Genomic DNA, 25,452 nt, shown 5'->3' with positions numbered 1-25,452 from the left:
TTTATTGGATTTTTTCAGTAGAATATTTTCACTTACTAATAATTTAAGTTTCAAATGTTAAGTTAGATGGAAAAAATCTACTTTAGATTTCCAGTAGAATTTAAGTGAATTTTTCGCTCAGTGTACTGTTGAGATGAAAAAGGGGCCACCCGGTGGACCGCGATGAGATGAAAATTTTACGGTGTGCTGAAGATAGGTGCGAGTGGCTCGCGATTTGTGATCGCAATTAAATCAAATATTGAGGATAAATCCCACTCTAGTGCATCGTAGGATCAACAGTGAAAATGAGCACGTGTGTTAAAGGTTTGTATCATTAAATTTGAAGCGTATACATTGCGCTGTGAGTGATTTTTTATGTTGCACATCCTTAATGAGACTAAGATAGGTACAAATACCCTATTCGTCTATTACACTAGTTTACAGCATTTTTGAACTCGGTAAGCTGATGATCATTTTTGGTGTAGAATCATGCCCTGAGTTCGAAGACGTGATGGAAAAAAAATACAGTAAAGCGGAAATTTTTTCGACTTTCCATACAAGGTTGATGATTTGAAATCGACTTTTGTTCTATTTTTAAAGAAAGTCACTCAATTCACGCATCTCATTCTCGGTAAAAAATGCTCCGATTGAGCTGAATTTTTTACTGTAACTTGCCTACATATGATATGTCAAATAAACGTTGAGAAAGAATTTTTAGGTTGTTTTTTTTCTTATTCAAAAAAATACATTTCTTCAAATATTTTTGGAAATTTTGCTAAAATTTTAGGAGTTTGTCCCAAAAACTCGCCAATATCTTGAATATCATCAATCTGACGCAAAACCTGCATTCAGATGATCGAATGGCATTGTATTCAGCTTTTAATTTATGGAAAAAGATTTGAAATTGGTTCAACAAAACGCAGGATATTTGAATTTTAGTAAATTCCATATTAAAAAAAAAATGTAAAACTCGATATTGAGCTAAAATTCAAAAACTGCTCTACTTAAAATTTTTTGAAGCGCGGTTTCGAAATCAGCACTAAATTGTACTTCAAAAATTTTGGTCGGTTACAGAAGTTCACGACTTTCTGTTGATGTTGACGTTGATGTTGATGTTGATGTGACGACTGTTGATGTATTACCAACAATAAACAATAAACAAACTGCACCATATGAAGTATGAATTACTCCATAAAAAAAGAAACTTCTTCATATCTTTTAACATTTGAACCACTAAAGTAGTGCAGTGTGCTTAAGCAGTGCTGAAGAAACTAATTTAAACTATGACAATATGCTAATCTGTGGATAATTTTCTTTTTTTAAATTTTATATAGCGTAGTTTGATAATAGTTATCAAGAACTTTTCTAATTTCTATATTTTATTCTTTTAATCACTAATTTAATCACTAATTTCTTTTAATCACTAATTTAAAGCTCTTTTGTCCACCAGGGCACTGCGTGAGCGATTACAATTGGAAGCTGTACTTACACTTTATACAGCGCTTAAATGTATTCTTTTCTAATTCTACTATATCGAACTGGTTGCCGTTGCGCTGCTTTCACTTTCCACCCTATCATGGTAGAATGATGAGCATGAGGATGTTGATGTGTGACTGTTGGTTATTCCTGTTTCTAGTCCGGTTGGGGGTCCATTATGGGTTGCCGTTCGCCGATGTCCAAGTATCCGGGTCCATTTGAGCCATGGGCTCAGTAGAGGGGCAGTGTCAGCTGCTCAGTCAGAGGGAAAGATCAACTGACGAAAGTGCCGGGGCTGCTTATGAAGCAAACGTGTGACCAATTGCGCCACGGGCCCCGGCTTCTGATTTCTACCCGAGTAGGTGGAAAAATCTGATGAATAGCATATTCAGATATGATTGGTTGAATTACTGAAGAGCAAAAACTGATATTGGGTTGATTGATATAAGAGGTAAAAGAACAGAAATAATAGCAAAATCTAATATGGTGAACTACTTAATAAAAGCTCGTCAAAATATTACAAGATCAAAAGAATAGCAGACAAGATTTAACACTTTTTTCTGAAAAAAAATAAAAATAAAAAAATGTCAGCATCCAGCATCGAACCTACGACCTTTGGATTCACAGGCGGCAATTCAGAAAGGGGCACATGGCATTTCACTAACATTGAGCCATCTCTATAGGTGTATGTGTTCCATTTCGTGCAGAAGAGCTAAACTTGTTCTTATGTAGACATTTTCAGCTATTTCGACAAGAACAAAAATAGATATCATATCACTTTGAGCTATTCGTGCGATATTCATTAGATTTTTGAATAACTCATCAAAATCACATCGAGCTATGACAGCAAAAAGTGTTTGGTTTGAGATAAGATTTAAATATTCTCGTCTACTCGGGTAGAAATGATCGGCTAGATAGAGCATGTGGTGGAGTTGCTGTCATCATTCACAGGCGCTTCACCAAGCATCATTTTTTTCTTCATTTGAAACCAAAGTTTTTGATACTTTAGGTGTTTCTCTTTGTGGAGTTTAGGTCACCGTCGAATCTTATATATTACGATTGTTGACTATTTTCGGTGAAAACACACACTAAAACTCGATTATACATAACGTTTCGGCCTACTCAACTTCAGCCATCATCAGATCTGTAAAATTTTATTGCGGTTTAATTAGTATTTTTACAAACATTTTTCACATTCACAATTTTCTTTGATACCCACATTTTATGCATGAATCGATCACCACCAGTGTGGTTGCAATACTAACCCCCCTTTCGCTGCTATGTGTTGTGTTCTGCTGTTTCGTGTTGATCGTTTTCGGGGTCGGTCGTTTGTTGTTGGTGTGTGCGTGTGGTTCGGCTCCGAAGTTTGCACACTAGGCCGTTGTAAGCCGAGTCGATCCCTCCACATTCGCGCTGCATGTTCACTGTTCGTGCTTCGCCTAGCAGCTTGATGTGGAAGGCCTCTGCTATCGTTCTGCTCGCCTGGTTTTCGATTTTTTCCAAAATCTCCGTTTTGTCAAAGTTGAAATTGTGTCCTTCGTCGATATGGTGTTGAGTTAATCCCGTCTTGGCTTCCTTTTTTCTTATGTTCGTCCTATGTTCGTTGATTCGGGTTTCGAGCATTCTTCCGGTTTGTCCCACGTAGACTTTTCCGTCATCTGTGCCGCAAGGGACGGCATACACAACATTTTTAGTTTTTTGTTTCGGGATGGGATCCTTTAGCCGGCTGAATACCGTGTTTTTTATTTTGTCTCGGGTCTGGTATGCAAGACTTATGCCGTGTTTGTTGAGAAGTTTTGACAACTTCTCGCTTAGACCCGGGATATACGGCGTTGACACGTACTTTGTCTCCTTCTTCTCCTCCCTTTCTTGTAGGCTGTTGTAGTGTACTATTGGGTCTACAACATACAAACTAGCCCAGTATCTATCTGACATCCTTGGGAAAATTGTTGGAAAAACTGAAGCACACGTTGTCAACAGCTTCACTTTCGCCTCCGAGGTATCAGGAACGCAGATCAGTGAGGATGAAACAATGTTCTCGCTTGACGTCACATCGTTGTATACCAACGTGCCGGTAGACTACGCGTTAGAGTGTATAGACCGACGATGGGAAGAGATAGAAGATCACACACCAATCGACAAGAGCAGCTTCGTCGCGGCGATTAAGCTGGTGTTGGAATCCACTTTCTTCGTATACAGAGGAACATTCTACAAACAGAACTTCGGTGTCCCGATGGGTTCCCCACTTTCACCAGTCGTTGCAAACCTGGTTATGAACAGGAGAACAGGAAAGCATGAGGAAGCTGGACAACAAACAAATAACGATGAAAGTATACCGACGCTACGTAGATGATTGCTTCTGTATCGCCAAACACGAACACATTGAAACAATAGTGGAAACTTTCAATGAATTTCATGAAAAATTGCAATTCACGGTTGAAAGGGAGGAAAACCGGAAACTCAAATTTCTGGACATGACACTGCACAAGTAGAATGGAAAAATCGTGAAAGTGTGGACGCCGAAACAAGCCAATGGAAGGTATTTGGACTTCAACTCGGAAAGCCCTTTCCAACATAAGCGCAACACGGCAATAGCGCTAATAGACAGAGCAATCAAATTAACGGATGCAGATGAGAGACACAACACGATTAACACAGTAAAGCAAATTCTCCGGAAGAACAACTACCCAACTTGGTTTGTTGCAAAGTTGCTAAAATACAGAACAGACCGACACTACAACAGCCTACAAGAAAGGGAGGAGAAGAAGGAGACAAAGTACGTGTCAACGCCGTATATCCCGGGTCTAAGCGAGAAGTTGTCAAAACTTCTCAACAAACACGGCATAAGTCTTGCATACCAGACCCGAGACAAAATAAAAAACACGGTATTCAGCCGGCTAAAGGATCCCATCCCGAAACAAAAAACTAAAAATGTTGTGTATGCCGTCCCTTGCGGCACAGATGACGGAAAAGTCTACGTGGGACAAACCGGAAGAATGCTCGAAACCCGAATCAACGAACATAGGACGAACATAAGAAAAAAGGAAGCCAAGACGGGATTAACTCAACACCATATCGACGAAGGACACAATTTCAACTTTGACAAAACGGAGATTTTGGAAAAAATCGAAAACCAGGAGAGCAGAACGATAGCAGAGGCCTTCCACATCAAGCTGCTAGGCGAAGCACGAACAGTGAACATGCAGCGCGAATGTGGAGGGATCGACTCGGCTTACAACGGCCTAGTGTGCAAACTTCGGAGCCGAACCACACGCACACACCAACAACAAACGACCGACCCCGAAAACGATCAACACGAAACAGCAGAACACAACACATAGCAGCGAAAGGGGGGTTAGTATTGCAACCACACTGGTGGTGATCGATTCATGCATAAAATGTGGGTATCAAAGAAAATTGTGAATGTGAAAAATGTTTGTAAAAATACTAATTAAACCGCAATAAAATTTTACAGATCTGATGATGGCTGAAGTTGAGTAGGCCGAAACGTTATGTATAATCGAGTTTTAGTGTGTGTTTTCACCGAAAATAGTCAACAATCGTAATATATATTTAGGTGTTTCTGTTGAAACAAACTTTAGTTAACATACTTTAATTGAAGCCTATTTGCCTTGTCAATGCTCTGACCAGCAAATAGATTTTCCGATTGGCGAAAACTGACTCGCAATAGGACGAAATTTTTCATAATTGGTGATTTTAAGAGGTTATATACATATGTTGAGGTCGAGCACAAAATCGATTTTGTTTATTCTTTTATCTTAAAGTATGAGTTCTTAAGAAGGTCGTGTCAAATTTGCATAGAGATCCAAGCAGTACAAGCAAAGATATAGCGTTTTGCGCCTCGCTCCCTTACGGGCGCGTAGTGCAAAGTTGAAACTTCAAACGCGATTATCTCGAAATTATGGTTTTCCGAAAACGTCGATGCGCGCGGTGACTGCGATTGCGGAAACAGTTCTCAACCGATTTCAACCAAATTTATTTTGAGTGTTCACTAATTCATGTGTCGTGTTCTTGAACGATCAACATTTTTCAAAAAAAAAAAAATCATAATCAGTGTTATATTTTTTTTCATAGATTTCTTTTATGAAAAAGTGTTTTTTTTTGGGAAAATTCCTCCCCGTTTAAAAACTTAAAATATTTTTCTAATATTCTGATCATTCAAGCACACCACAAGGTCCTCTAGTAACGGTTTTCTTTTGGGGTTGTGCTTTCAGTTGAGCCGTTAGCTTATAGTCATAGTCATGGAACCCCTCTTTAAAGAAAGCACGTTTGACAGTCAATGTTATAACTTTGGCAAATAGTACTATTTTTTCATGTTATCAAGCTGATTTTCCACATTAAATGTTGTACTGTGTATGACTTTAAACGAAAATTTGAAAAAAAAAATATGGTTACATACTTTTGCAAAAGTTCAAACTTTTCCTTATTTTTATGCACCTTAACGTATACATCAAAATGTTTGGGATAGGCTACTTTTTTTCTTTCACAAAAAAAGCTCAACATGTTGTAATTTTTCATGGAGTTCATCAAAAGTTTTCAAATTAGGACTATTTATATGTGCATTATTGGTGCAAATTTGAGACCGATCTGTTAATCTTTAGCGAAGTTATAACCGTACTGATATAATAAATAATATAAATAATAATATTTTTTAGACTACTTACTTTTGAACAAGAACAGAAGTAGAAAATCTTTGGATATCAAAACTAAAATGTAATGTCATTAATGTAAAAAATACACTTTTTCGAGAAAACCCCAAAAAGTGTCAATGCGTGAAAACTTTTTTCACCTATGTTTTGAAGACTTGTGAAGCATTGATGTATTGTTGATAAACGTTCAAAATTTCATTCAATTCGGTTGACTGGTTTTGGAGATATAATAGGTCAAAAATAAGTTGTCTGAAAAATAATGTTTTACGAGAACGGTTCTAGCTTCGCGAAAGATTGACCAATCGGGCTTAAATTTGTACGGTCAAAATTTGTGAATCTTCAAAAAAGTAACAGCATGTTGAACTTTCTTGTGAAAGAGAAAAAAGTTGCCTATCCCAAACATTTGGCCACTCCCTGTAAAACCCCTGAATACGAAACACCGTTCCACTATAGGGTATCAGGCGGACAAAAATCAGAAAAGTGACTCTCACCAATGCTTGTTCTGAAATTTTCTATCAATAATAAACATATAAACTAAGAGAAATCCAAAATTTCAAGTTTGTAGCTGATGTAGTTACAAAGATATTGTGCATCAAAGTTAAATAAAGCTAAAAAAATCGATTTTTGCTAAAAAAACAACATATAATTTCAAATCGGAATTTTCTAATTAATATCATCATTATCTATTGGTTTCAATAAATCATTGGTAAGGTAATGAAGCAAGCTTTCCAACAAGCAGGTGGTTTTGTGAAGTAGTTGAACAATTGTAAGAAAAACGGTAAAAGAAGAAGAAGAAGTTGAAAAAGGCATGAAAATCTAATTTTGTTATTCGGCATCTTTTTTTTTTCCCACACATTCCCAGACTCAAAATCACTTTAAGGTCAAACCTTAGGTCTAACGATTTTCAATGGGAAATGCTGCGGTAAGTTGTGGTCTTGGGAGATTCAGCGTATTTTTTCGCACGTAAATGTCCCTTGAGATTAAAAGACGATTCTCAAAAATTTTAAGCAAATTTCCTTTGGAACTCATTTTTGCAGTAAATCCACAATATTTTGATCATTCCAAGTAGAGAAAACAAAAAAAAAAAAATAAGATAAAATTAAACAAATCTAAACTTTTTCATATATTATCCGTTATTCGGCCATATTTAAAATACACCCTTTTCAAAACTTGATCGAGATGCTTAAAAATCTTCATAAACAATATATTTTGGCCGAACCAACTACAGAAATCTAAGAAATCCTCGAAAATGTGATAAAAATATTTTTGTCCGACTGCTTGTATGGGAATCCCACATAGTGCGTTAGTGGAATAATCTTCAGTACAATTCCAACTGTGGTTCGTGGATCCCTGTGCATTGGGTGCGGGGTCATTTGGGCAGGGAGCCCCGTTTTAGGTTATCTTCGCTTGTAACTCAACCGATGTATTTTATACTAATTGGATTGAGTTTTTGTACACAGCTAGATACTGTTCATATCCAACCATGTACATTCAAAGATTCAAGCCGATCAATATACAGCTGATTCCGGATATACGGAAAGAACCCAAAAAGAACGTCCATAAGTCACGTTACGCAAAAACGATCTATTGTCAACTCCTAATCAAAACATACAAAAAGTACAAGATTGACACAGGTATCAATGGTATCAATGTGTAAACAATTTGGTGATGAGTAGAAACAGCAGATTACTTATAAAAAAACTGCAGAGAGTATATCTTTATCACTTTTAATAAACAATTTCAAACAATTTTATGAGATGACAAACTCCAATTTGTCTCGAAATCGTATTGAGAGAAATACTTTCAATCCTCGCTTTTGAAACATCAAAGCACCAATTGTTTGCTGCATTGCAGAATCATCACATTCTTTAGTACATTCGCTTCGTTCAAATTGGGAATAATCTCAGTCGGAATTACGGTTGAAAAATTTTTGCGGCGTCTTTTTTTCGCGATAATAAAAGCTGAAATATGGCCTCATCCTGGGGGAAGCTTGTGCGCTCGCACCATGCGCCTGTAAAAAGAACAAGTTAATGAAAATGTAAAATTCATACACCTTTTTCATTTGTTGCTTGGTGCTGGCATGGCAGTGTAGAGTACTCACCTCAAATGTGGAAGCTCTACACTCGAACAACCACGTACAGTAGAAGGAAATTTTGTATTGTAGGTATGTTCCGGCAGCAGAGAGTGTCGAGCCGGGCACGTATGCATATATTTTGAGATATAGTGTGTGTAGCGTGTATGTGCGGGTTGTGAAGGTGCATGAAGTCGTTTCCACGCTAACGAACAAGGATGCGATGTTAAATGGGAAATAAAACTGTTTCTTACTGCGGTTTCCTTTGACTGGATCCGCTTTCCCTTATCCTCTATTCGTTCGATGCAGTTTGCGACTCTATATGGAAATGAAACTTTGCATATTATAAAACCGTACAGTAAGTGGCGTAATCATTCGTTATCCTACCTTAATGGATGAAAGAACGTTCGGGCATTGCGCCATAAACATATCATAGGCATTAACATAAACTAGGCGATGTAATGCAAACAGTTCAATTTTATTCAGCGAACGAAAGCAATCTTGTGGGCTGCTTGGTATGTACCAGTATATTTGAGAATATCTTGATAAATGCTCAACTGTCTCCATTACAATCAATCTACTTTTCTACAGGCAATGAAGCGATAAGCAATAATATTTCTCCACATTTCAAGTCCTCATGATTTTGTTTCGTTTACTTTGCCAACTAAGTTTGTATTTATGAGAAGAGTTTGAAATTTAAGGACTACAGGGGGTGGTCAAAATGTTTGGGATAGGCAACTTTTTTCCTCTCACAAAAAAGTTCAACATGCCGTAACTTTTCATAGAGTACACAAACAATTCTCAAACTTTGACTGCTTGTCAACCTATTACGTGTGCATCATTGGTACAAATTTGGGCTCGATTGGTCTATCTTTCGCGAAGCTAGAACCGTTCTCGTAAAACACTATTTTTTTGACAACTAATTTTTGAAGTGTCATACCCCGGAAACCAGTAAACCGAATCGAATGAAATTTCGAACGTTTATCAACAATATATTGATACTTATTACAACGTTATAACATTTAATATTTTCTCACGGCAAATAAAATTATAGTGGTTTGACATTTTTACCTATATAGAAGAAAATAACTCAAATTTACAATATCACACAAAAATAACTTATTTATTTATTTATTTATTTATTTATTTCGTCAACCGTTTGTAGACTACATACATACATAATTTGTTCTATATTCTATTGTATCGTACAGAGTTGAAATATTGTTTTAACTTTACGCGAGACATGGTCAAGTCAATAGATTCGTAATGCTTATTGTAAATTAACATCATTCTATTGATTGGGCTGAATTTCGCATAATTTGTACGATGATGACTGACCGCAAATATGTTTCGATTTCTTAATTGTCGAGTCGGAGTATAAAAATTTAAACAGAATAGCAGATTGCTGCAATCTACACGTTGCGAAACAATGTCATTTACAAATGTTATCATAGCATATTCACGACGTTCCTTTAAAGTTTGTATGTTTATTAGCATACAACGTGATTCATAAGAAGGAAGTGGAAAAGTTGTCCATCTCAGTTTACGTAGAGCAAATAGCAAAAATTTCTTCTGCACCGATTCTATGCGTTCTTCATGAGTTTTCATAAATGGGGACCAAACAATACTACAATATTCAAGAATCGATCTCACATAAGAAATGTACAATGTTTTGATAGTGTATGGATCGTTAAAGTTGATACTAAATCGCTAACTAAATGTGTTCTTCCTTCAATCCAAATAGGCTTTAATATATCCTATTATAGATATCTTGAGAGCAGGAGTAGAAAATCTTTGGATATCGAAACAAATAATTAATTACATTGATGTAAAAAAATCGTTTTTTTCGAGAAAGATCCAAAAAATGACAATCCAAACTTTTCAACGTTTGAAAAATACCTATGTTTCAATGTCTTTTCAAGCATTAATATATTGTTGATAAACGTTCAAAATTTCATTCAATTCGGTTCATTGGTTTACGAGATATAACAGTTCAAAAATAAGTTCTCTGAAAAATAGTGTTTTACGAGAACGGTTCTAGCTTTGCGAAAGATTAACCAATCGAGCCCAAATTTGTACTAATAATGCACATAGGTTGACAAGCAGCTAAAATTAAAGTATTTTCGGTGCACTCAATGAAAAGTTAAGCATGTTGAACTTTTTTGTGAGAGAAAAAAAAGTTGCCTATCCCAAACATTTTGGCCACCCCCTGTATCAGTGTTTGGACGAAAAAGTGATCAGTGAACCACTCGGCAGTTTTTCTTCCCTTCTGTTGGTTCTGTTTCAATTACCAAGCGGTGTAGGGGAAAGTGGGGTAATATGCCATTTTTCAAACTTTCATCGTTTTCAATGATAAATAGCTTCATTTACTAGACTTTCAAAGTGTTAACAGCAACTAGACAATATTTGCTCGATACTTCAGCAAAAATATTCACTAAACTAATGCATTTTCTCGATTTATAGCGATTTCAAAAACTGGTTCGTAAAACGGAAGTGGTGCAAAAAGGCCACCTGCCATGGGGTAAGATGTCACTTCATGAAAACGTTCAAAAATTACGTCCATCATTTTCATGGCATTTCTGACTCCCTTTGCTCGTCTGGTCCGCTATTTTCGTATGCTCAATACATGGAGTGTCACCCGTCTCCCCGTTAAACGATGGTTGTTATATTTGTATGACCCCTAACATGAAAAGCGCAGACATCAACAACCATGCGCCTCCATGTGTGTCTCAATCTGTTTGGAAACACTTGGCTTGTAATAAAATCACCAGAAAACCTTAATTGCAAGCACGAAAAACCGGAAGTTGATAGTTTTCATTGGGAAATCGAAAGATTTTCCATGGGTATGTCGGCTTAGCTTCTAGAAGAATGTTTTATGTAAACATATCTTGACACCATTCACCTATAGTAATGGTCAAATCACATCTAGGAATGATTTCATGAGTTGGGCCATTTTACCCCATCTTGGCATTTTGGGCTTTGTTCCCCTATGTTCTCTCGTCGAGTCGCATGGTTCACGAAGGAACACAAAGAGGATACTCCGATATAAACAAGCTGCGGCGATGAGCGGGCATCGCTAAGTGTAACACTTACCGATGATCGCTCATCGTTGGCTTGGGGCAACTGTGAATAATCGTTATTTTCGTAAGTATTTAATGCGTTTTCGCTTTAAAAACGTGAAATACTATTTAATTTAACTGTATTCATGACGTTGCAGGTTGTGTAGTCACAATAAAAAAAGAATTATGGCAATAAAATATTCTTACCGAATGCATCGCTTTCATTAGCGTCATCGAGCATCTTCTCTCTTGATTGCGCTCTCGTATCCAACCGGGCAAGAGAATGAACAGCATTTCGGGGAGCGTTCCCGAGCATGTTGGTTCATGAAATGTTACATTCGCGAATGTATCACTTGCTGAGCATGGACCATTCAGTGGTTCGCGATAAAAATCCACACACTGCCCTGTATCTTCAGAAAATATCAACTGATATTCATGATGACTATCAATTGGCATTTTCGAAAGTAGTCGATGATATTTACTTTATAAATTAGAGATATAGCGATTTTTCCGTGACTTTCTTGCTGGGCTGGTCAAGTATGTTATGCATCATACATATTTTCAGGTTAAACTGCTGAAATGAGCTGTGGGTGATTGAATCTTTATAAATCAGAATGACTTTTCTAACATTGCATATTGATTTCGACAGTCTTATTGAATTTAAATAGCAAAATTGTTTTTCTATAATGTTCGCAGCCAATTACTTTCAAAATTTTTGCACCAATCGGAAGCTGAACCTGGGACACAGTACACAACATTACAGAAATAGAGATTAATTTTTGTCTAATCAAAAGTTATCTGCAGTTTGGAAATCATGTTACGATTTCTCAATACATTTTTATGCGCACCGTTTACGATACACAGCAATATCAGAGTTTACGCCTGTATGTAGGACACATGAAGCTAAAACTATTGGTAGTCAGATTACGCAATAGTTTTTGTAAACACTGTGAAGTAACGCCATATGTTTGAAAATGATTTAAGTTTATTATTCAGAATAGATTTAATATAGCTGTGTTTTCTAAAATACCTGCATTGAATTTTCGATAAACTACGTTTGATATTTTTTTAATCTTATTTATCTCAACAAATCGATTGATTGATTGATCCTTGCCGAATAATCACCACCCTCTGGTCAGAGGATTTCTGAAATGTCCCTTACACATATACACTGTTGCTTACAAAAGTATACTGCTTGCACATGTCCATACGTATTATTTATTGCTTGTTCCTGCTTCTAGTCTTTCCTGTTTGGATGCAACGTGCTTGTTAACAATTTGTCTAGTGAACTTGACCACCCATAATTTGTATCTTCAACTGGCCCTTTGTTAACCAGTTACATCTATCTAATAATGGCAAAAGCAGCTGAACTTGTCGTCCACTTTGAATGGATCCGTTATGATATGCCCTGGCTTCTTCTCAGGAAGCTCACGTCCTCGCTCTAGGTTATTCAGCAATAAAATAAATTGCTCCATTATATTTTTCCAAATCACTTCCTACTCACCAAACTCCTTTCGGAGTATTATGGCTTACAGATGTTGCCATACATGACCCTTATCGTATCACTGTGCGTTGTATAACAACTTTTCCAAGTCGCATCGTTCGCCTCAACTTGTCCATTGCCAGCGGTCTGTTATCCCATCCCAAGTAAGTTATCCGATGTCGAAGACGGCAGACTGTCACGTTTAGTAAGTTATCAGAAAACTATTAGGATCTTACTCTGGCGAAAATCCTGTTTGATAAATCTTAATAAACCCCCGAATATGTCATTTGCTCTTGTGATGAAGAAAATTTCTCCATCGAATAGTCGAGAGAAGCCTTGCAAACGTCGGCTGTCGATACAAAGGAGAAGCCAACTATTTGGCACTTCATTTACTCCTACCGCTCAATGTGTATGGCAAAACTTTTTCAATTCCGAGCACACCTTTTTCTCATCCTAGGTTGTGTTTCCCGTACCATGACTTGCTTCTGATAATGCGCGATTTCCAGACGCGACACGCGAACGTGACTCCTGGGCTGGCGGATTTCGCTCGTAGGTATGGCAAGCAGTAGTGTATTCAAACGTCGTCGACGGTCTCCCCAGTAGGTGGTGGGGTTGTCCGGGGAGCTCGGCGTTAGTGCTTTTTTCCTTCTGTTCATCCTAATATGCCGCTGTCATTCCCGGTGTTCGGTGGTTTCTTCCACTCTCGGTGGCGAACTCTACCGTGCGCCTCCGAAGCTCCAACATCCGATCGTTTGGTTCGTCTAGATAGCTTTCCTAGGCTTACTACACTCGGGAACCGAACGACGGTCCCAGGTGGTAACGTCTAATTTATGCAAATTGAAAATCATAATTTATTTCACTTTTGTTTCGCAAGTTGTCTCTCAATATTCCAGCCGTCAGCAACCATACCAAGAAGTGGCTAGTGGATTGACAAACGAGGGAAGATTGATGCTTCTTCTTTGAGCTGTTTTGCGATGGGGCGAACGATGGACTCGAATCATGGAAGTACTCTGGGAATTAATCTCTTGTAGCACATCTAATTGGTCTTGTTGAAAATGAGTTTGTGGCTTAGTATATGGTACATAATTGTTTTATCAGTGAGGGGTACTAGTTAATGTCATGGCGTAAAGTAATAAAAAGAGGATGTTACTACTCGAACAAAAGCGAATAACAGAATTCACGAAAATTACGTGGATTAATAATTCCGTTATTAATAATATAAAAAAAACTTGTGATTTTTGTAAGAATTCAATATGTTAGCGAATGGCAGCGCATGATGAGATAATAAACTGTCATGATATGTTGATTTCGATAGGTGGTTTATTTAACCCTCCTATGGCATTTGGGTCATTTTTGACCAAAACCGTACGCTACGTCAGCGAGTTGTTGCCAACATGATGCAAAAGGATTTTCTCATAAATTTCTTAAGGTATTGCACCAAGGGTTTCCCAAGATTTTTTTCAATTTTAATTTCTTCACCGGATCAATTTCTTCAGCAACATCTTATAGGATTTCTTCGGAAATTTTCCTATGATTATTTCACGTATTCCTTCAACGATTTTACAAAGAATATCTTCAGACATTTATACAGGCATTAGACAGTAGATTTATTCATATAATTCTTCAAGGATTCTCCCAGAAGTTTCTCCAAAAAAAATCCAGAAAAGATTCTTGAACAAAATCTTCTGAAGCAATTTCTAGGTCTTCAAAAACTTTTGACAGCTCTTAGAAGTATATCATGGGAAAAAATTGAAATAATCTATCGAAGAGTTTCTGGAGGAACTTGAGATATATTTAAAATTCCTAGATGAATTTTATGAGAAACTTTTTTTCATGGAAAAAATCACGGATGTGTCTTATAAAAATCCCTCAAGAGATTCCTAAAGTACACATTCCTAAAGTATACACATGAGGTACTGGAATTTGGAATACCTTGGGTAAACAGCTATGTCTATAAAGCGATTTAGAAATATATATCCATATTTTCACATTTATTGGGCATGCGACTTTGTGAATTTATACCTTGAGGAATTTTAAATTTCCTGCAGAACGTCTTCAAAGATTCCTCAGAAAATTATAGTAAAATTCTCGTGAGGAAAGTTTTTATTGATTGTTTCATGCCTTTCGTTTTATTTCGTAATCGAAACATCACTGTAAAATATTCTTGGATAAACCCCTCATTGAGTTTCTGAATAAATAAGTAGAATTTAAAGAGTTTTTTTTTTCATAAGGATTGGAGCGGAGCTTCTGCGATACTTGAACCGTAAGGTGAGATAAAATTGAGACACTTCTCGTTTTTGTCACCTGAAAGCAATCGACATCGTGAAAAATTTTGCTGAAGGCAGTGCTTTTTCATTTGGTTTGAATTTTACATAAAAAAAAATAAAAAAAATATACAAACACATGCAAAAATAATTAAACATGCAAAGTAACGACACATCTCACCTGAGCTGTGTGTTTTTTTAATTACCCATCTGTACATATGTGCGTGAAAATCATGCAGAGTATATTTCATTACTCGAACGTTAACATAAGAACAATTAAAAATTACAAGCATTACGCTGAAAATTGCACCTTTCATGTAAAATTATGTCTTGAGTGGCGGAAAATGTTCTCTACTTTTTTAAAATTTGGTCTTATAAGGCATAAACTTACGTGTTTGGACCTGTAACTATACGTCTCCAAAAACGTTCGTTCATGTCAGGTTCTGGAAACCTTAGGTTATATGATTTTTTCTCGGTGGGCTTACTAATTTCAAGCTCGTTTAGCGCTCTTTAAGACTTAATGGATTTAGCTCAAATTTTGAACTTAGCTTTTCGGATAATATAAGTGTGAAGCACTCTAATATAATAATTTAAGTTTTAAAGTGAACTCGATATAACAATTTTAAGCCTTGCATAAGGGGTAGATTACCTAAAATAATAAATTCTACCTGCATAAGAGGTAGAGTACCTCAAATAATAATCAATGTTTCTAACGAATATCTGGTGAATAATTACCCCAGGGCTTGCAATACCTCAATAATAATCGACAATTTTTTTCCAAACAAACGGCTATTTTTCAATTCTTGAAAAGTCAGCAGTTCTCAATACCAAACCAGTAAGACATTTTAGGTCGGTTACGCAATACCTATACAATAACAAAATAAGATATTTTTAATACCTCGATTGCTAATCTATTCCTTGTTATGGTATGATACCTGATTTTTGTGTGCAGCATTTTTTTTAAATTCTTAACCATACAGATAAAAATAATGAGAATTACACGTCATGTAAACTTCATTTTAGCCATGTAAACTTAGTGTTATGATGGTTTACATGATATATCATGTAAATTTGTGTTATATGTCATGTAAAAACTCAGAGTAATGAAGAATTACATGGCATATAATGAAAGTTTACATGCTATTTTATGACTTTTACATGATATATCATGTAAACTTCTGTGATATCTCACGCTCTAAACATGTGCATCATATGTCACAGAATTTTACACTCTTTTTTCGATCTGTGCACTTAACCTAATTTTGAGGGCCCATATAGCCGAGACGGTAAACGCACGGGTATTCAGCATGACCATGCTGAGGGTGACGGGTTCGATTCCCGGTCGGTCCAGGATCTTTTCGTAAAGGAAACTTCCTTGACTCCCTTGGGCATAGAGTATCTTCGTGCCTGCCACACGATATACACATGCAAAATGGTCATTGGCAGAGGAAGCTCTCAGTTAATAACTGTGGAAGTGCTCATAGAACACTAAGCTGAGAAGCAGGCTTTGTCCCAGGAGGACGTTACGCCTAGAAGAGAGAGACTTAACCTAATTTACAGCTGTTTTGTCCACTAGGACACTACCTGAGCGATTTCAATTGGCAGCTGCACTTTCACTTTTGTACAGCGCCTAAATGAATTCTATTATTCTACTACTAGCAGATCGAACATGGCTAGCCACGTTCTTAAAAAAGTAGTGTTTTTTATCTAATCAAGAAAATCCTAGAATCTCCTGGAGGAAATTTCTAGAAGCTTCCTTGTGCATATGTGAAATATTTCACTCAGTATGGCGCACCTCTTTGGAAAGCACCAGAAGGTATACTATTACATATCCAACATTGATTTGTATATTACTGTTGTAGGGTTCTAATTCATGGAATGAAAGACCAAGGATGGAAGAAAATCACTTCAAGCGATAAATGATACAGGATTCGAATAATCCAAGATTGCCTTCTTCTTTCAGTAGCATGATGCCGACGCCTCACACCGTGCTCGTATCACCGTGCAATCAAAGCATCTGATGCACGGTTTATCGCGTGATGACCCGTTATCGGATCATGTTACAAGTCATGATAAATTTTATTCATCACAATTTAGGCCACTTATGCACCCGTAAACCGCATTCATTATTAGAAATAATATATTCATAAGCATATCTTCAAGTTAAATAAGTAAGAATGCTCAAAAAGTGAATGAAATCGCGAATTTATCATTTCGACTTCATGATAGCGATTGCATCGCGCCCGCACATGCCGAGCGAATCATTCTTCTCGGACCGTAGTTTGTTATGATGCTTGACGACAAAATGTTATCGTTGTTGCTATGATCGCGCGATGCCTTTCAACCGCGACACATTTAAAATCTGATCATGATCACTAGATTTCCATCCTTGTGAAACACACTTCTAGATCTTTCTACATGATTGATGCAGCAATGCAACGATACACCAATGCAAAATTGCAGCGATGCATCGATAATGCAACAATGCATCAATGTATGACGGAACAATTGAAAGATAATACTTGTATAATAGAGTGGGTCATCGTTTATATGGAAATATGAAAAATTCAATGGTATTCCATCAGATCAAGGCTTATTTGATCCCATTTCAGTACCCAAATAAGTGTGCAAAGTTTGGGCATGATTGGTTATGTCTACGTTTTGCGCATCGCGTTTGAAGTTTGTATGGGGTTTTACATGGAAAAACACACTTTTTTGCATTTCTCTCATAACAAGCTCGAATTTTTCTAAAACCATGTAATTGATAAAGTGAAAATAGCCTAGGGTGTCCTGAAAAACTTTGTCGAAGACCGCGAAGTGATCTGATGCTTATGAAAAAAGTTATAGCTTTGACATTGTTTGGCGATACAGCATGATGCACCTATGCAACTATGCGTATGCACCCATGCAACGATGCACCAATGCAATGAGGCACCAATGCAAGGATGCACCAAGTCAACACAGGCACAATGCTACAGTGTAATGATTATTGTAGCTTTCATTCTATGAAACATTGCAAAGCGTGACGGAAGGACAGACAACTCTGGGATTTTATATATATGATTGTTGCGTTTTTCGCTGCTTTCACTTTCTACCATATCGTCCTAGAATGATGAAATTTCCTAAATCGTACGATTTTAGGCCATGATGTAGGGTTTAAGGCTCGACATTTTAGTGTTGAAGGCAAAACTACTTTAAAAGAAATAAAATCCAAATTATGATATGCTTTCCGTCTTGATACCAATTTTGTTACGTCGAGTCGTTCGGGATCTGGAATTCGAATCGTACGTGCTGCCATCCGTTAAATATCGCACTCGCTAACACTACTATCGATATTCGTTAGTAGCAGAGAAAAATGATCGCTTTCTCCTGTAATCCGAATTTTATCGCTGACGTCGTCGTACACAGTATTATCGCATGCCATTCCATTGAAGAGCGAGAATGAATCTGCTGTAGTTTGTAAATAGCACCTTAGAATAATTGATCGTTGCTCTTGTCGTCGCTGCCGCCGCGGCAGTAGGTACAGACTTTGTTATCGTTGAAATGGTGTTCATGATGCCGGCTACAACGCTCTTCAGCTCTTTCACATCCTCGTAGATCGTTTGCTTACTGCTGGAGGTATTGGATGAGTTACCGTTGTTTGTATGTATGAAATCATCCATACAGCAGTCGCACATCCAGAGTACGTTTCGTGCGAGATCGTTGATAGTCTTCCACTGCATACCACGCAGTCCGACACAGTGACAGTGGACCGTACCAGCACAATCTCCTTTGCAAATAATAAAATGATCATTTGCGTTGACTCTCTGAGCACATTTACGGCAGTCCCTTTCACTCTCCATAGCAAAAAGGCGGGAACGGCTAACACGAAAAACTGATTTTGAACCGGAGATATCACAGAAAATATTGAAATTGCCGCTAAGGATTATGCTGTTATTACGTTTGGAACAAACAACAGGCTCTACGAAATCGACAATTGTACACGAAACCACTAAAAACGGTGAATTAACACTAAATTCTATGAACAACGATAGACAACGATTATGATTATGAGTTGCCGATCCAAGTATCCGGGTCCGTTTGAGCCATGGGCTCATAAGAGGGTCAGTGTTAGCTGCTCTCAGGGGGAAAGAGCAACTGATGGAAGTGCTGAGGCTGGGATCGAACCCATGGCCATCTGCTTATAAAGCAAACGTGTTACCACTTGTGCCACGGGCCCCGGCAATTATGTATGCTGCAGTTATGTGGTAATTATTTGTTCTTGCTCGGGATGGCTCGAAACATTTTCTTATTTAAAAGAGCGAGTAATGGCGTTTCATCCTAGGCTTTCAAGCCAGGACATAAGCAGGAAATTCCATTGTCCCATCCCAGTGACGTTGGAGTGACGTTGAATTTTTTTAACAAAGTCACTTCCAACATATATGCCTACAGGGTGCAGCAGGAAAAAATGCGAAAAGTTCAAGGCACTAGTACACGCTAAATATGGGATATATATGACTATTTTTTCATGACGGTGTATCAGTCAATGTCTGTATTCTAGCACTGAAAAATAAAAATGAACATATTTGATGTTTAACATGTGGTAATGTAAGCCTAATAAGCGGGTATCAATAAACTGCGCGCCCAATGGTCTTTAAACAAAATGACTATAACAGTAATAAAATTAGCTTAAATTTGATGAACAACCGGATCACACTGATCCAGAGCCATGTAGTTTCACATACTATATGAAATAAGTACATATATTTGATGATATGTAGAGAAAATTAAAAATTTTGTTTTATCAGATACGAAATTTAGCGACCTGTGTGCTTTTTTGCGGTTTGAAAATTCTGATTGTCTTCAGCTTCAGGCGCCGCCCTGTAAGGGCTAGTGACCGAAATGGGAAAATTTTAAATAACTTTTCAGAAAACTAGCCTATTATAGAACATGGAATGTTGAAACATAGATTGGTTGATGTCAAATGTACGAAAACGAGGTTTGAAGTTGAAAAACACTTTCGCATTTTTTCCTGCCGCATACTGTACTTTAAATTGTTCGGAGCGGTAGGTACGGGTTGTTCCCGTCCTATGTCTTTATTGTAGAATCAATTCTCGCTTCACAGTAGACCTGGTCGTTTTAATTCAAAATCTGCATCTCTAATGAGCTGCAAGCATTATTAACTCTTCAGAACGCGAGCCGTTGTAAAAAGTACAGAACTACCACAAAAACACGCTCGTCGTATACAGCGCTTGCGCGGTGCAATTTCAGTTGCTTGATGGCGCGTCCTGAAAGTTTAATGACAAGAAAAATGGTTTATGTAAGAGACGAACCAGCCAAGGGCTGAAAATCTCTTTAATAAAGACAAATCAATCATTCAATGGATGTAGACGATTCTACCATTTTCCAGGATTATTTCAATGAATGGCTGTGTGTATGTGTAGACTAGACTAGATTAAACTAAAGACGCAACTCAAAAACCTGTTAGTAAACATTTTCAATAGACGTTGAGAAATAATGAATTCAAAATTCATGAAACAGATAATCCTTCAGGCCCTTGGCATGATACAACCATTAAAATTAGTTTACTTTTGTCAAATGATGAGTTGATTACGTGAACTTGCAGGATGCCCTTATTTAAAATGGATAAAAAGGGGTAAATCTCGCGTATCTCAATGTATCGCAGAACGGATCTTAGTGAGATAAAAGTTGACCTAGTTTTTCAACTTTTGCCATCAAAATCTTAAAATAATGGTTCACTGCCTGGAAGGTGAAAATGTCCTGAAAATCCTTATTGAAGACAAAATATTTCAGTACGTATCATCTGGGTTGCGAGACATCAAACTAAAGCCAAACCGGAAGCCCCATGTACGCTAGCATCACATTTTGAAACGATCTTGAAGGTTTGAATAATTTGGTGTTTTATTATAAAAATAGTGTTACGGTGAAAAGGGGGTCCGGAGGGGGTTACATGAGGCTCACAGCCGAATTCTTCGAAGCAGATCGCAAACTCTGATATGCAGGCGCGAAACAGCTAAAAGCTGAAATATATTTGCATGTTTAGTTCAATGATATCTTATAGTTTTACAATACACTCACATTATTCGGTCTTACGCTTATTTTAGGATAATAATTAACAATTTCAGCCATAACATCTTTGTGCATTCATCTGCGATTATAGAATTTAAGGTTAGAATAACAAATTATAAAACTTCTAGTAACTTACTGTAGTTTCATCTGTGATAAACTAGGTTAATATAGCATGAATATATTCTTAAGCATTTTAACTTTTAGCTGTAAGTAGATTAAGATTTTAGAGTAATAATTTCTATAATTCAAAAATAACTCTTCAAATTACACTTCATGTGCCCTGTCTTCACTACACTTTTGCTTTGACAGTTCTATCTCCTATACATTTAGCATCGATCATTGTCATGATCGACTATCATGATTTTTGCGTTGCGATGACACCGTATGGCAGTGCTGGCAGCAACAAATAGTCTAATCGTTATAATTTTCTTACGTGTTAAAACATTTGAGTTAGGTCAAAAGTGTTCCATAGCTCATTATATAAGTAATAAATGCTCAAAATTTTATTGCATTCGGTTCATTGAATCCGGAGATATAACAGCCCAAAGTTAGCTATCGGCTAATTATACCTTTTTCTAGACTATTTATAACTTCGTGCAGAATAACCCAATATTTTCCAAATTTTGACCACTGATACACAACTAGTTGATCCATTTACAGTTAAAATTTGAGAATATTTGATGCACTTTTCAAAAAGTTACAGCTAGTTGCATATTTTTTGGGAAGTGAAAATTTTGCCTGTCCCGATCATTTTGTCTATCCCCTGTAGATATTTATTTAGAAAAGATTAGAAATAGGTTAATAAGTTCCTGAGATATGATGTTGCAAAACTAGACGTACACACTTTATTCTGTTGGCATTGAAGAGTATATCAATTCTATGTTCTAGTATGCATTAGTATGTTTTAATAATTATCGATACGGTTATCGATAGGCAGGGCATGGATATTCAGTCTTCTTCATCACATGTCACCTCATTCATCCTATTTTTGAAACAGACTATTAGGACACGAATTGTTTCCGTTCTATACGTTGTTGAGCATACTAACTACAAACAAAAAAGAATACTAAAATGAGATACAATTCCAAATGTTTTAAACAGGATGAAAATGGAAGCACTGCATTAGGTATGAAATAGGTATGATTCCTCTACAAAATCAATCAAGACGATCTAAATGGGTCATATGCTGCTGAGTCAGGATGCTGAATATCTTGTGCTTTTCATACACCCGCTCAACTATGATAACGATGCAAAAATAACCCGTTTCTGCCAGCATTCCGTACTCATTTTTCATCAAATGCGCGTCTTCATTACATTAGGCACTAATGCTGTTCGTCTTTAGAATCATAATAAGAATTGGTGTCAGACTTCATTAGCAAATTAGCTCCGTCGACGAATGCGCAAACTGTCAAGCAGCACTTCAGTTCATAAATTCAACAGATGCAGTGACTAACAGCACTCTTCCTCTTGCAACCAGACAAATTATGAATCTCACGAGCACGTAAAGCTGCGAAACATAATTTGTCTGTTCAACCTTCTCCACGCGGGACAACTGATAGCTTTATGGAATGTGAACAGTGAAGGAAAAATGTTACTCATAAATCATGCACCACCATCTTGTTCGTTTGCCTTTTCGATACATGGTTGGACTGTGTAAGCGATCTGAGAGTGAAACAAGGTACCAATTGAATGAAACGAGACGCGCTTCCCAGCTCCATTAATGAAAATTAACATTCAAACGGCAAAGTTTTGAGAAATGTTTTGCCGTGAGATATTTAACATTGCTCAAAATTCTATAAAGCATCAACGGCTTCCACTGACTGGGATGATGTCAGGCAAGTGATGAGTAAGATGGCAGCAAACAATCATTAAACTGCCAACTCTGAATTGAGAATAATTTTAATTTTATTAGCTCAGCTATATCACGTTTTGATGCTTAAGCAGCGGAACTGTACGGGACTCAATATTTCCACCATGGATAAGTCAAAACGTGCAGTTTGCAAAGGTGACAAAGTCTATAACGACAGTTTGCGTCGTTGCATAGTAGCTATAATACGAAGGAGGTATGGAACGTGGGTGCTAGTCGTCTATGGCATCCCACAACGTGCATCTTCTTCACAAGCTCTGTCTATGGTAACGGTATGCCTCTCACAGTCGTCAACAGCGTTTCTATGTAGGCAGAATGTCAGCTCAGTGAAGCAGCTCCAGCATCAGTTGTCGCCCCGTCAACAGATGTCTGTGCTTATCTAGGGGAGAGCTCTTGAAACCCATGAAACATTGAAGACAAGCGATTTAATCCTTCCAGTTTCCTCCGCCCAGCAACGTGTCTGTCGGTAAAAGACCGTAAACAAAATCAAACCAGCAGCACTCTCATGATTCTGCCGATAGAGTCCTCATGCAAGTTGTATAGACAAAAGTGGTTTTGCATTCGAATCAATTTGGCATATCAATTTTCAAATAGTACTTTTGGCACAAACAAGATCAGGGAAAATTCGTATACGTATGTCATATTCCTGTGTTACAGTTCATTAACCATTCACGTCATACCGCTCAACAAGGTCTGTATTAAAGCTTATTCGATGCAATGTTTATTTTCGGAGATTCTATTGAAACATAGTCTAAAATGTTATATTTCTTAACGCGCTCCATCACTGAAATATTCTTTCAGTTATGAATTTGTATTAGTGTTTTTCAGACATTTCTTTTTCAGTTTTATATTAAAAAAGTTCCAAGTGAAGCATTACAGAAAAATGTATTGTTTAGGAAACATAATTGATTTAGTTGAGAAAGATTGTTTCGTTCATAACTTTTGTCATTAATTATGGCGTTTTGCTGTAGCCTTGCAAATATGGGTTTAATGAGAGTTTTTCTGTGTTCCAAAGGAAAGGGCGTGGCCAGCTTATTAGTGGGGGGGGGGGGGGAAAGGAAGGGGGCTGGCAAGCTTAGCATATTAATACCTACAAGCTCTTTTATAACTAAACGCAACACGAGAAAATAGAGTACAATAACATTATATTCTAAAAGCATTATTTAACCCTTTAGCAGTCACGCTGTTTTATTTTGTACAATACGTAGAAAAAAGTAAAAATCCAAGAGAAATTTTCGGAGCAACCTACCTTACCTTGATACCTTGTTGGGTACAAAGTAACTTTACTCCAACGCCGAGCGTATAGTAGAGCACCATCTTCGTCGGTCTTGGGCGATGTTCCTCCAGTTTCCTCGAACGTGTAGGGATCGTAGATCTTCTTCAACCGCGTGCAGCCAGCGAGTTCGCGGCCGCCCACGAAGTCGCCTACCTCTACCGGGTTCTCTGCTGAATATTGTTTTCGCTATTCTTTCTTCCGACATTCGCACTACGTGTCCAGCCCACTGAAGTCTGCCGTATTTTATACGTTTCACAATATTCGCATCTTCGTACACTTGGTACAACTCGTGATTCATGCGTCTGCGCCACACTCCATTTTCTTGTTTCCCACCGAGAATTGTCCGCAGCACTTTGCGCTCAAAAACTCCAAAAGCTTTTCGGTCTACCTCCTTTAACGTCCACGCTTCGTGACCGTAGAGGGCAACCGGAAGAATCAGCGTCTTATACAGAGCGAATTTTGTTTGCGTTTGCAAGTTACGGGACCTAAGCTGGCTACGCAATCCGTAAAAGGCCCTATTCGCAGCTGCAACACGCCTTTTCACTTCACGGGAAACGTCATTGTCACCTGTCACTAGTGTTCCAAGATAAACAAATTCTTCAACAACTTCAAACACTTCCCCATCAATCACTACCTCAGCACTAACACCACTAGGCCTGCTTCTGTCTCTACCCGCTATCATGTATTTTCGGAGCAATCGTTACCCAAAATTCGGAAGAAGATCTCTGATAGAAATTCCGAAGAAATCCTAGGATAAGTCCTTAAACAATCGTTGGAGGAAACCCTTGAGGCATTCCCGGGAAAAATTCTGAAGGAGTACCTTGACATTTTTTTGGAAAAATCCCTACATGGCTTTCTAAAGGAATACCTTCAAAAACTTCTAGAGGAGTCCCTGAAAAAAAAAAAAAAACAATGGATAACTTCTTGAAGGGTTTCTTGGGGAAACAAAGAATATCAGGATATATTCCTGAAAGAATCACAGGCCGAATTTCTGGAGGAATTCTTTTGCAGGAGCTGTAGGGGGCCTTCTTGAAGAAATTCATGAATGGATTCCTGATCAAATCCGTGGATGAACTCCTAGAATATGTTCCTGTACTGGTTCCTGGTTCCTGTATGCATTCCTTTAAAAAAGTTCCAATACTAATCGCTGGAAGGGTAATCCGAAATCTTCAGGCAATCCTGGAGAAATAATTGGGTGCATCCCTGGAATAAAAATTTCTGAGGAACCTCTGAATAAA

Source organism: Aedes albopictus, chromosome 3 (genome assembly GCF_035046485.1).
Source record: "Aedes albopictus strain Foshan chromosome 3, AalbF5, whole genome shotgun sequence".
Lineage (NCBI taxonomy): Eukaryota > Metazoa > Arthropoda > Insecta > Diptera > Culicidae > Aedes > Aedes albopictus.
The sequence above is the reverse complement of the archived record's forward strand: the minus strand, read 5'-3'. Positions refer to the sequence as shown.